At 36.0% G+C, this 12,952-nt stretch overlaps 1 long non-coding RNA gene across 9 annotated transcripts in view; it reads right to left on the bottom strand.

Annotated features, from left to right (window-relative positions):
• Nucleotides 1-12,952, bottom strand: part of LOC112660431 (uncharacterized) — a 94,173-nt gene that overhangs the window by 66,012 nt on the left and 15,209 nt on the right. The window lies entirely within an intron of this gene.

The following is a 12,952-nucleotide window of genomic DNA, read 5'->3' as shown; positions in this document are numbered from 1 at the left end:
AGTAAATAATATAAAGTGGCATTATATTGCATGCATTCATTCATTTAAAAAATATTCAGCTCATTTGTGCAAGCTCTTGTTCTAGGTGCTGAGTATACAATAAGGAACACAATTGACATGCTTTCTGCCTTCTCAGGACTTAGTTTAGTGGGTCACACAAAAAATAAGAAAGGCAATTATTATTGTGTGATATTTATGTATGAGAGAAGTACAAGAGTGTTACAGAAAAACATGGGCAGGGAAATCATTAGAAAGGAGGAAGCAAAATCCCTAACCTTGATTTGGACATGAAGGAGAGCTTTCTAGAGAAAGCAATATCTAAACTATGACCTGAATGATGAGCTAAGAGTAATCTATTAATGGGGATGAGGGCAAAACAGAAGAGTTTCCCAAGCAAATTCAAAGACCTAGAAGTGAAATAAAACATATTGGATAAACCAAAGTCCATTCAGTCTAGCAGGAGACCGGATAGGCCAGGATAGCATGGAAAACCATCGGGTTAGAGAAGCAAGCAAGAATCAGATTATAAAATATAGTTATGAGCTGCATTAAAGAGTTTGGACTTTTGTCTAAGAGCTTTTAACAGAGAATTTTAACATCTAAGAAAGATCATTGAGATTACATTATGTGTGGGGAAAGAATTAGAAGAGACAAGATTTAAAGCAAGGATACCAGTTATGGAAGGGCAGCTCAGACATCCAGGAAAGTAATGCGGTCATCTGAATTAAAAGGGAATGCATTGGGAATGCATTGACAAGTACTTATGCACTTGAACAGAGAGAACTGTGTTTTTACCAGGGCAAACAGGAGTGTACCCAAGGACTTATTCCTCTCTTGCCCCATGGCCCATAAATTTGGGAGATCACAGACCAATCCATCAACAAGGCTCCCAGGATAAACCACTCAACCTCCAATGCTGTCGGGTTGGAGTCTTCTGAATTTATGAGATGAAGCCTAAAGAAGCCTTCCTCTCTCACTAGCATTCATCCTACAGTTATTTCCTGGGGGTCTGCTCTATTTCAAGCATTAATCCAGGTCTTTGGAATAGAAGTAAAAAGGACACAGTATCCACACTTAAAGATACCTGTATTATAGACAAGACAGATCTGTAAACAGGTAATTATAAAACAATGTCGTAAGTGAAGTGATAGTTGCTCTGACCGAGAATATGGAAACACATAATCCAACTAAGGAAATCATTAAAGTCTTCGTGGGTGGCTTCACTGAATGCTTCCAGGGCTGATTCATAAAAAAAAAAAAAAAAAAAAAAAAGTTTAAAAATAAAAAATAATAAAAAAGTAGGAATAGACAGAAGAAAAGGGGAGGAAGGAAAAATGGCATCAAAGATATAAGGCATGAAAGTAAAGAATAGCATGGCAACTGCACAAGGAATATAAGCAATAGAGTGCAAATGAAGCAAGAAATGAGAAACAGAGTTTTGTAGGATAAAGCTCAGGAAGTTCATAGGGAGGGCCTACTGGGCTATGGTAAGAAGCTGAGATTTTTATCCACTGGAAAATGGGGAGTCATTGAAAATAACAACAAGAACAAAAAACAAAAGAATCAGATTTATATTTCAGGTACTCATATTGTGGTATCTCTACAGACAGTGTCATTGGATGGAGCATATCTAAAGGCAAGGATGGAGGGTAGGAGGCTCTTCAAGTAGCCAGAAAGAGAAATGACAACAGTCCAACCAAGGCTGGTAACAATAAGGATGGAGAGCAAAATGAATGAGAGAACTGCCTAGAATAAAATATCAGCAAAATTTTGTAATGCATTAGATTGGAGTTGGTAAAATCACAGGAGAAAACAAAGGGCAATTAGTTTCTAACTATGTACAATTGAGATAGACAATACTGTAGACGTATTATTTTGCATACTGAGTTAGAATAGTCTAGGTAGCATATAAATGGAGAGATAGCATGTTGATTATATATATGAGTCCAGATCATCAACGTGATAGAGAATTTGCAGTTATTAGCATATGAGTGGCATTAAAAATCTTAAGAACAAATGGAAGCATCTATTGCTCTTTTATCAATTGGACCAAATACATATTAAGGGCTTTGTATGCATATAGTATCATTACATAGAGTGAGAAGAACTGAGAAGAACTGGGACAGGAACAGAGGAACACTGATAGCTAACAAGACTAACATTCAAGAAGTGAAAGAAGGCAGAGAATTCTGCAAATGAAACAGCGGAGAAACCATCAGGGCATTTTCAAGGAGAGACAAGGGCGTGGATATTACAGAGGTCAAGAGAGCAAAGATCAAGATCAGTAATTCCAGTAAAATAAGAACTAAAAATGATCTTTTACTTGACACTGTGAAACTTTTAGATGCTGCAGGTGAGAGAATTAACACAAGAGCAGTCATTGGCAGAAATAGGCCAGTCAGGCAGCCCGGTTGGCTCAGTGGTTTTGCACTGCCTTCAGCCCAGGGCCTGATCCTGGAGATCTGGGATCGAGTCCCACGTCGGGCTCCCTGCATGGAGCCTGCTTCTCCCTCTGCCTGTGTCTCTGCCTCTCTCTCTCTCTCTCTCTGTCTGTCTCTCATGAATAAATAAAATCTTTAAACAAGAAAGTATGAAAGAAAAGAAAGAAAGAAAGAAAGAAAGAAAGAAAGAAAGAAAGAAGAAAGAAAAAAAAGAAAGAAAGAAAGAAAGAAAGAAAGAGAAAGAAAGAAAGAAAGAAAGAAAGAAAGAAAGAAAGAAAGAAAGAAAAAGAAAGAAAAAAATAGGCCAGTCAAATCAGCCTCCAATGTACACCAATGGCTAATTACCTTAGAGCTCCCAGATGCTGGCCCCTGGTCTGCTACAACTACAACAAAGTATATTGGGTCATAAGCATTAGTTGTTACATGCCTTCTTCAGAAAGGTAAGTGTTTGAAGTAGATAAATGTTAAAAACTATGCTTAAAAGATTCTATGATTGTTAAAATGCATAATCTTCCCAGATCTGTCCTGTTACAAATCAAAGCAACCTCATTCTCCTCATTATTGAATCTAGTTGATGCAGGAGAAAGAATGGGAAAATAAGTTCAGATACCAACAGAATCTACAGAATTTATTCCTGCACTTTTAATAGCAAAAAGGGAGGAGTATGGATGGCAAGGGATACCAGCCCTATCTCAACAATTTTGTCTGAATCTGTTCAGTTCTTATGTTTGGAGAGAGTTTGTAGGATGAGAAATATCTATGTCATATTATGCCTTAAGTGTTCTCTTATACAATGCAAGAACTTAAATGAATAATTTTATTTGTCCTTTGAAGCCAGTCAAAATGAAGGAACTCTCCAAGGTAATGTTGAAGAAAAAGACACTCTCCTATAACATGGCAAGAGCACTGAACCAAGAGTAAAGAAAACAAGTCCTCGGCCGGTACTAACCTGTCTAGTAGTCTTAGGTAATCCATTTAACCCTCTGGATCTTAGATTTCTCATCTACAGATTCTGGTTGGACTAGATAACCTCTCAATCCTTCCATTAGTCATATGATTACAGGTGTGATTACACATTATGATATTCAAATCCATTATCTCATAGGACACCTCAAGGACTCCAGGAAGGCATGTGGCCTACTCTTATTTTGGAAAGTTTTGTAGTCCTTCAAGATAGGAAAGCAAAGTAAGACTAGGAACTTTTGTTTTCCTGCAAGATGAGAAAACTCATTTATAAATCTGAGCCAACACATGTCAGTCTCATAGTAAAGGGTCTCCTAGGAATTGACTTCATCTGGAAAATTAAAGATCCCCTGAGGAACACAGAACCTTTATCAAAAGTTTTGTTCTGAAATACCTAAGTCACTGTCATACTGTTTGAAATGCGTATCTCATTAAATCACAAACCCTGAGTTGGGCCTGAGAGAGATTTTCATGAGTGGAATTGCAATGTTCTGATAGCCCTTTGTTAGGAGACCTCAGAGAGTTTCAAATAATTAAAGCATTTACACTTCAGAAGCAGGAAATAGACTGAAAGACTTTCAAATATATCTTGTTTTCGCAGTCTTATCAGAAGGTTGACACAAAGCAGTGGAAGAACAAAAAGAGATAATTACCTAGAAACATTTGGACATAAAATTAAGGAACCCAATCATTCAGCATCTGGAAATTCTATTTTAAATTTTAATTTTCATGTACAAGTAACACCAGTGCATTTTAAAATACTGAGAAATAGAAGGGGGGCACTTTTTATCTCCCTTTTGCCCTTTCCCAAAAATCAGACAAATAACATGAAGGAGGGAATAGAAGAGGACAGAAAAGACTGTCATTTACTTGAAAAACATACCAAGGATGCATATAAGAGATACCATTTATGAAACACATCTTGTACCTGGAACTGGAAAACCCAATCATAACCCTTTCTAGATACAACCTAAAATAGTTCTAAGATCAAGTAAGCTTAGTCCATAATCTCCTCAGGCCTTCAGTGACTACCCAAAATATAAGTATTTGTTAAATGTTATAGGGAGACCTACATATCACAGGGGAAAGAGACAGAAGAATAAACATTAATATGAGCTATTCAAATTAGTATGAGAAAATGGGTCACTTTATGAAGGCTGTTGGAAAGAAATATCTGTAATACTGTAAGTTTTACTTTTTTTTTTTTTTTTTAGTTTATTTATTTGAGAGAGAGAAAGAGTAGAGGAGGAACACAAGGACAGGGAGAGACTCCCCTCGAGCCCAAGGTGGGGCTCAATCTCAAGACTCTGAGATCATGACCTGAGCTAAAATCAAGAGTCAGATACTCAACCGACTGAGCAATCCAAACCAAACGTTGGCAATCTTCTCATTATGTTCACAAACTGCTTTCCTACCTCATTTCTTTTGGAATTCTCCTATCATATCCTATCCCTCCCCATACTCCAACCACACAAAATTCCTTATTATTTTTCATTTCAGTCTAAGTGTCTGAAAAGGCCTTTACAACAGGGGATGTGAGAGGGGGCAGATGATTCAGCAGGATCCACAGGAGGCTGGGTAGGTATGTAGCAAAGTAGGACTAGGAAAGCAAAGAATCTCTAACAGGATGCAGTCCCCAGCAAGTAACCTTCCAAAGGTAACCGTTGCTCAGTTCCAGTGAGAATTTGGGAGAGAATATAAAACACAACTCAGGGTTATCACATTTGAAAAGTAGGGGGCTGGAGTATTTATTCTCCAGCCCCAACCATCATTGGTTGAAGGATGTTCCCAAAGGCATGAATTCCACTTGCTGGGTGGCCAGGTCAAGGGAAAGTCTTCAAGTAAATGTGCTTAGGAAAGCATAGAAAATGAGCTTATGTACTGACCTTTGGGTGCTGAGAGGATATGAATGGGCAAAGGCAATGTGATGCATTTCTCAAAAACACTACATACATTACAACTCTCATACCAATGTACATGCTGTTCCTTCTGCCTAAAGTATTGACATATTCTTCATTTTCCTCCTCCATCATTAAACACTAAGTGATTTATTTTTCAAAATTCAGTCTAAATGCCAAATCATTTTGTGACGTCAAGGTCATTTAACAGTTTTGCTCTATGGAAAAAGAATATAATAGCTAACATTCACTCAGTGCTTTTGAAGTACTTCAGCACCTTGGGAGGGGTGTACTACTAATACTTCCATTGTTCTGTGAAAAAACAAAGTAATGGTGCCTGAGATTTCAAAGATACCAGGTAATAGAGCCATAATTCAACTCAAGGTAGTCTGTTTCTAGAACTCATGATCTAAGACGCAATACCCCCGGAGACATAGAAGATGTAGCCAGCTGCCCTCAGAAAGTTTAGCATCTAGTTGGAAATATAGGTTATTCACATATAAAGATAAGGTGTATCTTTAACAAATGACAAATCAGTAAAATGCATACCAAGTGTTCTTTTGTACACCTCAGGAAAAAAAGATTGGAAGGAATGAACCAGAAAACAACAGTCTGAGATAAAGAGGTAGAAAATGTAAAAGAGAAATTAGGGGCAGAAATAAGAAACACTAACATGCAACAACCAGAAGTTGTGTAAAACAGAAAGCATTGGAAAAGGCACCACTCAAGCACAAAATGGTGGTTAATTTCATAAAATTGATTAAAGGCATATTTCTCTGATGAAGAAGCAAATTGGGTGCCAATAAAAAGAAAGAAATATAAATCCACACTCAGACACGTCTGCAGTAAAACTGGAGAACACCAAAGATGAAGAGATTTTTTTAAATAATCCGAGATCAAAGGCAGATTAAAAGGAACAAGAAGTAGACTGACAGCAGGCTTCCCAAGAACAATCACAGAAGTCAAAAGGCAAAGGGATATTTCAAAGTGCTGAGAGAAAATAACTGTCAATTTAAAATTAACTGCTCAGCTTAATTGTCATTTAGGGACATAGAAATACTTAAAAAAAGAAAGACAACACTAAACACTAAGTGGCCCTCTGTGAAAGAAATATTAAAAGTACAAAAATATTTTTTAAGTTTTCTTTATTTAAGTAATCTCTACACCCAATGTGGGGCATGAACTCACATCCCCAAGATCAACAGTCAGGCATTCTTCTGACTGAGTCAGCCAGGCACCCCAAAAGTATGAAATGTTTTTAAAGAAATTTAAAGGAAATGTAACACAGAAAGAAGGTGTGAATGAGGAAGTTAGCAAACATTTTAACAAATCTAAGCATGTGCTTAAACCACATAAAAATTAACATGGCAACTAATTTGGGGAATTAAATATTTGGTGATACCAAAATACTTGACAACATATAAGACAGAAGTTGTGAGAATGGTTAAGATATTCTAAATCTGACGAATTCAGAAAAGCTATTGATTACTTCCAAGAAATTGCAACAGAAAACTTTCAAACTGTTGTGTGCATAGAAGGAAGGGAAGGAGGGACGCTCGGATGGCTCAGTGGTTAAGAGTCTGCCTTTGGCTCAGGTTGGGATCCTGGGATTCTGGAATCCTGGGATAGAGTTCCCCATCAGGCTACCCGTGGGGAGCCTGCTTCTCCCTCTGCCTATGTCTCTGCCTCTCACTCTGTGTCCCTCATGAATAAATAAAGAAAATCTTAAAAAAAAAAAAAAAAAAAGAAGGGAAGGAATAAAGGAAATTCAGTGACTCCAATAAAATGTTGGAGAGGGAAAATCAAAAAGCCAATAAAATCTATAGAACAAATAAGATATTATAAGTAATGACAACTTTCAGTTACATGAAGCTTCTGTGTGCTAAGCACTGCTCTCAGTGTTTTACAAGTATCGATCCTTTATTCCTCCCAACAATCCCATCAAGTAAGTCAACCAATAATAAACCCTCATGTCACTGAGGAAAAAGGTGAAGCAGAGGAAGGTTAAGCAATTTGTTCAGCAGCTAGAGCTATGAAGTACTAGAGACTGAGTAAAAAGACACAAAGTATACACCAAAATAACTAAAATGTTTTGTTGCTTCCAGGAATGAATCCAAGCATGTTAGTAATTGCAATAAGTGAACTGCATTAAACCCCCAAAATAACAACAAATTCTCAGGCTATATTGTCTTTTTAAAAGGTCAATGAGATCAAAAGCTAGATGTTTGTAAGTATAACAGACAAACCTCAGTCAAGACTCTTCATGAAAAAGAGAAAGGATAAAGAAAATGAAAATAAAGAACATAAACAAGACAAACCTCAGATCACTATTAAAATGTACAAGTTTCAGCAAGGTTGCCAAATGGATAAAAAAAAATCAAAATCAATATAAAAAAACTATTGCCTTCATCCCAATATAATCCTGCAGGTGATTTAAAATATACTTTAAAAAAATACTATTTCTAATCACCCTCTAAACTGAAATGTCTAGGAATTAAATAATATACATTAATTTTTAAGAATAAAATGTAGAAATTTAAAAGACATCCAAGACAACTTTACCATATGAAGAGACACACAGTCCTTTGGATGGGGAGACTCGGTAAGGTAAAGATGACAACTATGCCCAAAGTAATCACTGATTTAATTAAATGCCTATAAAAATAAGTGGAATATTTTGGTGAAAAATTGCCAGCAATTGTAAAAATCATTTGAAGGGACAAGAATACTCAAGACAACTTTGAAAAGAAAGACTCATTTCATCATATAGCAAGGTTAATTAAACAGTATTAAGAATAGTAATAATAATAATGGAACTGTAGAACATAGGCTCCAGTCCTAATTTAGCCACAAAAGAATTTATGTGTCTTTGGATAATGTATTTAATTATCTTGGACCTTGGTTTCTCCATGTACCCCACATGAATGAAGATGCCCTTGCAGACACTAGAACTTCCCTGACTGTTCAACATAAAACATCCCCTCTACAGTAACTTACTTTGACATAGCCTTGTTTGGGAGAGGTTTTTTTTATGCACACTTGCTGTCTTTGAAATATTAGCCGTCATAAAATTATTGTCTCTCGCCCACCCAACCAAAAATAAAAATAAAGATGACACATAAACAAAACAAGCTTGAGAAAAACTATTAAAATATTTGTCTAACAAACCCCGAAGGGCATATGCATGGCTTAGAGTTTGAACTTTCCCTTCAAACAAGGTACAGAACAGAACATTGATCACTATCCCCAGGCCTATCACACAAATTCCAACTACAAAAGACCATATTCACTCCATCAAGATTATTCCATATGGAATTGCCTAAAAAACTGTTAAGATGAAAAAAGTTTATTGTTCAGAAATGTAAAAGAGAGCTGGGTTCAAACCCCAGCTCGCCTAGGTACCAGGTGAGCCAACATACATATCACTTATCTTAACCTTACTTCTTTGTGTATCAAATGTGGTCAATAGCAACCATTTCTTAAGGCTAATATGACAATTACATAAGATTACAAATTTATTATTGTAAAGACTTTAAAATAGCACTTGAAATCTCTTGGGTGCCAAATAAACTGTCTTCTTTCCAAGAAACAACAGGCAGAAACTGGTAGAACCAAAAGTAACTAATCTCAAAATAATAGGCAACACTAATATCATGGGTTTTAGAAATAACCACAACAGGGAAGAAGAAAGAAAGAGGATCCTGACTAGGAATTTTAATTATAAATACAGCCTTCTACTTCCCATAGCCCAGTGCTTGACAGGCATGGACATGTTTGTGGACTGGGGTACAGAGGAAGATATTTAAGGGTGAGGCAGTTGGTACACACACAAATTGTACTACAGGATGAAAGCCTTTAAGCATTCCCAATAATTTCTAGGGGTTGAGTACAATGTGATCGTCTGCAGAATGGTAGTAAAAGGATAGTTTTGTCACTGTGCACAGCTCTTTATTTTCAGCGAGAGAAGTGAAATAGGATTAGCAATGCAGGAGAATGCTTTGCTTTAGTATTTTAGACAGTCTTGTTTGCTCTATCATCAGAGTATAAATAAGTCAAAATGAATTCCATGTCCTGTGGATGAAATGAAATGGAGTCTCTAGGCTAATTTTCTCCAATATGAAGAGAGAACATCCTGTGATTGAAGGCTGTTGTCAATTTTCACAGATCCAACAATAATGTATTGAGTGCTAAGTCAGATGCTACTAAACTCTCATGTTGTATCACTTTATGTCCAGTTCTACCAGATGTATCAATTGGTCTAACTTATAAAGTTCTAACAGATACATCAATTAATTCTAGTCTCAGCTTTTTTTGAAGTTTACCTTCTCTATAATTCATTTTTTCAACCAACCAATTCTCGAAATCTCATATGCCACAAACTCAGATATTTATCTTCACAACTCAGTAAGGCTACCTGTCTCTCCCTGGGTTCTCCTACTCAAGTCTGTAGTTTGGACAATGCCCTGAGACGGAAAGTCTGGATAATCACAGAGTCAAACACTGCACTAGACATTAGAAGTCCAAGAAGGGGCAACAGGGATAGGCAGGTCTTTGCCCCATGGGGATTATATGTTAGTGGGGAAAAGAGAAAAAATAGATAAATTTATAAGTTACCAAAAGAAAACGATAAATTTCATGCAGGAAACAATGATATGTATATTCAACAATGATATATAAGAATGGATTAGGGTGACTTCCTTAGATGGGATGATCAGGGAATATAGCTCAGAGAAGGTAGTCTATAAACTGCAACTCTAAGGATAAGGAAGTACAGTATCGAGTATTGAAAAAATGCACTTTAGAAAGCAATTCATATGCAAAGGTCTTAAGATGACAAATAGCCTATGAATTACTACAAGGAGAACTGTATGGTCAGAACACCTTGAACAATGGTGATAATGGTGAGGCATTGGACTGGTATGATAGACTAGAGTTAGGTCTTTGCAGATTGCATTAAGGAGCTTGAACTTTATTCTGAGCGCAAAGGAAGACATTGAAAGTTTTAAATAGGATAATGATAGTATTCAATTTACATTCTAGAGAAGGTCACTCTTGCTGTTGTATGGAGAATGAATAAGAAGAGCAAAATTGGAAGATAGCAAATTGGTATAGAGGTTATTATAATAATGAGATGAGAGGTAATAATCCAAGTTGTTATCAGGCAAGATGATAAGAATTAGAGGGATATGAGAGAGGCATATCTCAGAAACAAAACTGATAGGATTGTTAATGAGCTGAATATGGTATGTGAAAGAAAAGGTGGAATTGATAGGACTTCCACGTTCCTGACTTGAATAATCTGGTAGAAGTTGGTGTCACTTAGTGAACAGTGAAGACACGAGAAATGATACTTTGAGTGAGGCTATGCTAAGGGTTCTGTTTGGGAGAATGTGAAGTTTGGGATATCTATTAAAGATCCAAGGAGAAACATGAATTAGCCAGTTGTATATGTACAACTAGAATTAAGAGATAAATTCCAAATTTCTAACCTTAATAACTAATTTTGCTCCAGTAAAAAAAAAAAAAAATGCAATTATTGACTTCTACTTCTGGCTTTAAGTGAGTACTAGTGGCTGGAATCACCATCTTATGATAAACTATCAACTATGCAAAAAGTATTTTTGGACCCTAGAAAGAGATAGCCCAGGACTTAGATAACTGAGAGAAGAAGGAAAAAATTAGATGAACTCTATTATCACCCACCTGGAGGCCAATTCCTGACTGTAACCCAGAGGGAGAATCTAAACAGAGACAGTGGTCTTATTCAATTGAAATGGATATGTGAGTTCAGGAAAGATGAAGTTTCTAGAGTCAGGGAGAGACAATTTCTGAGAACAGAAAGCAATATACAGAAAGAGGCTCAAAAGTCTGAATGGGAGTTCTCTTGACTCTTTGGCTGAGTATCAGCCATTACATGTTATGTGCAAAAACAATTTCTGAGAAAAGAATGAACACCAGGAGAACTATAGCAGAATTCTTAGTGGTCAATAGTACTGGAAATTGTTTAGCTTTGCTCCATCCAAAGTAGAGAGGCCTCACTGAATAAACATGGCAATCAGTAGACACAAAAAAAGTCCACACTCTTCAAGTAGGGATGAATCTCTTATAGAATAAAGGCCACTGTAGTCCAACTCTTAGAGATTTTAAAAATAAGTTCCAAAAAAAAAAAAAAAATCAAACTAATCTGTAATAACTTTCCACAAGAAACATGTTTAATACTCTTTAAAGATAAGTAACAATAATGAGCAATCAGTAATGTAAAATTCACAATGCCAGGCATTCAAAAAAAAAAAAAAAAGAGGAAGGAAGGAAAAAAAAGAAAGAAAGAAAGAAAGAAAGAAAGAAAGAAAGAAAGAAAGAAAGAAAGAAAGAAAGAAAGAAATGCTAGAATTCAAAGAAGCAGGAAAATATAGTCCATAACCAGGAGAAAAATCAGGCAAAAGAAAGAGGCCAGATGAGAAAATTAATAGGTAAGGACGTTAAAACCGTGATTATAAATGTTACACACAAAGATGTCAAAGATAACATGAACATAATGAGCAAAGAAATAGATATAAAGAAGAACAAAATATAACTTCTTGAGATAAAAATTTACACTAATATTTAATAGATTAGATTCTGTGAAAGAAAATATCAATAAACTTGAAGACAATAAAAAAACTATCCAAAATGAAGCATACAAGGAGAAAAGTACTAAAAGAAAAACATAAAATGAACAGAGTTCACAACCAGTATGATAGCACCAAGTGGCCTAACATATTGGAGTTCCAGAAGGAAAAAAAATGTGGCAAGGGAGTACAATTAGAACAGGAAAAATGAATGAAGATATTTGAAGGAATGATGGCCTAATGATCCATATCTGATGACAACTATAAACCTGTAGATCCAAAAAGCTCAATAAAACTCAAGCAAGATAAACACACACATGTATGTGTACATATACACATATGCAAAAATATACACACACCCCTATGCACTTCATAATATTGTTAAAATATAGGAAGAGAGAATTTTTAATTATTCAAAGAAAAAAATACATACTCATCAGAGAAACAAAGATAAAATTTAGTCTAGATTTATTATTCAAAACTATATTTGGGGTAAAAGACCAAAAACAATAAACAACAGAATAGCATCTTTATGCAGGGAGCAGGAAATAATTGTCAGCCTGAAATTCTTTCTCTAGTGAAAATATCTTTCCAACTAAAAGTCAATTGGAAATTGTTTCAGGCTAACTGAATTTGTAAACAAATTTTACTACAAGGAATCTTAAAGGAAATTCTTTAAACAAAAAGAAAAAAATAAACAACAGATAGAACACATAGAAAACAAACAGTAAGATGGTTTATACACTAGATCCATGAGCAACACAGGGATTGGGGTACTACCCCTGCTTCCAGGTAGTCAAATATCCTCCTATAACTCTCTCTCTTTTTTTTTAAAGACTTTATTTATTCATGAGAGACACACAGAGAGAGAGAGAAAGGCAGAGACACAGGCAGAGGGAGAAGCAGGCTCCACGTAGGAAGCCCGATGAGGGACTCGACCCTGGGACTCAAGGACCACGCTCTGGGCCAAAGGCAGGTGCTAAACCACTGAGCCACCCAGGAACCTTTCTTTTTTTTCTTTAAGCAGGCTCCATGCCCAGTT

The sequence above is a fragment of the Canis lupus genome, chromosome 2 (assembly GCF_003254725.2).
Source record: "Canis lupus dingo isolate Sandy chromosome 2, ASM325472v2, whole genome shotgun sequence".
In the NCBI taxonomy this organism is placed as follows: Eukaryota; Metazoa; Chordata; class Mammalia; order Carnivora; family Canidae; genus Canis; species Canis lupus.
Note: the sequence above shows the minus strand (reverse complement) of the source record. Positions and strands in the feature narration are given on the sequence as shown.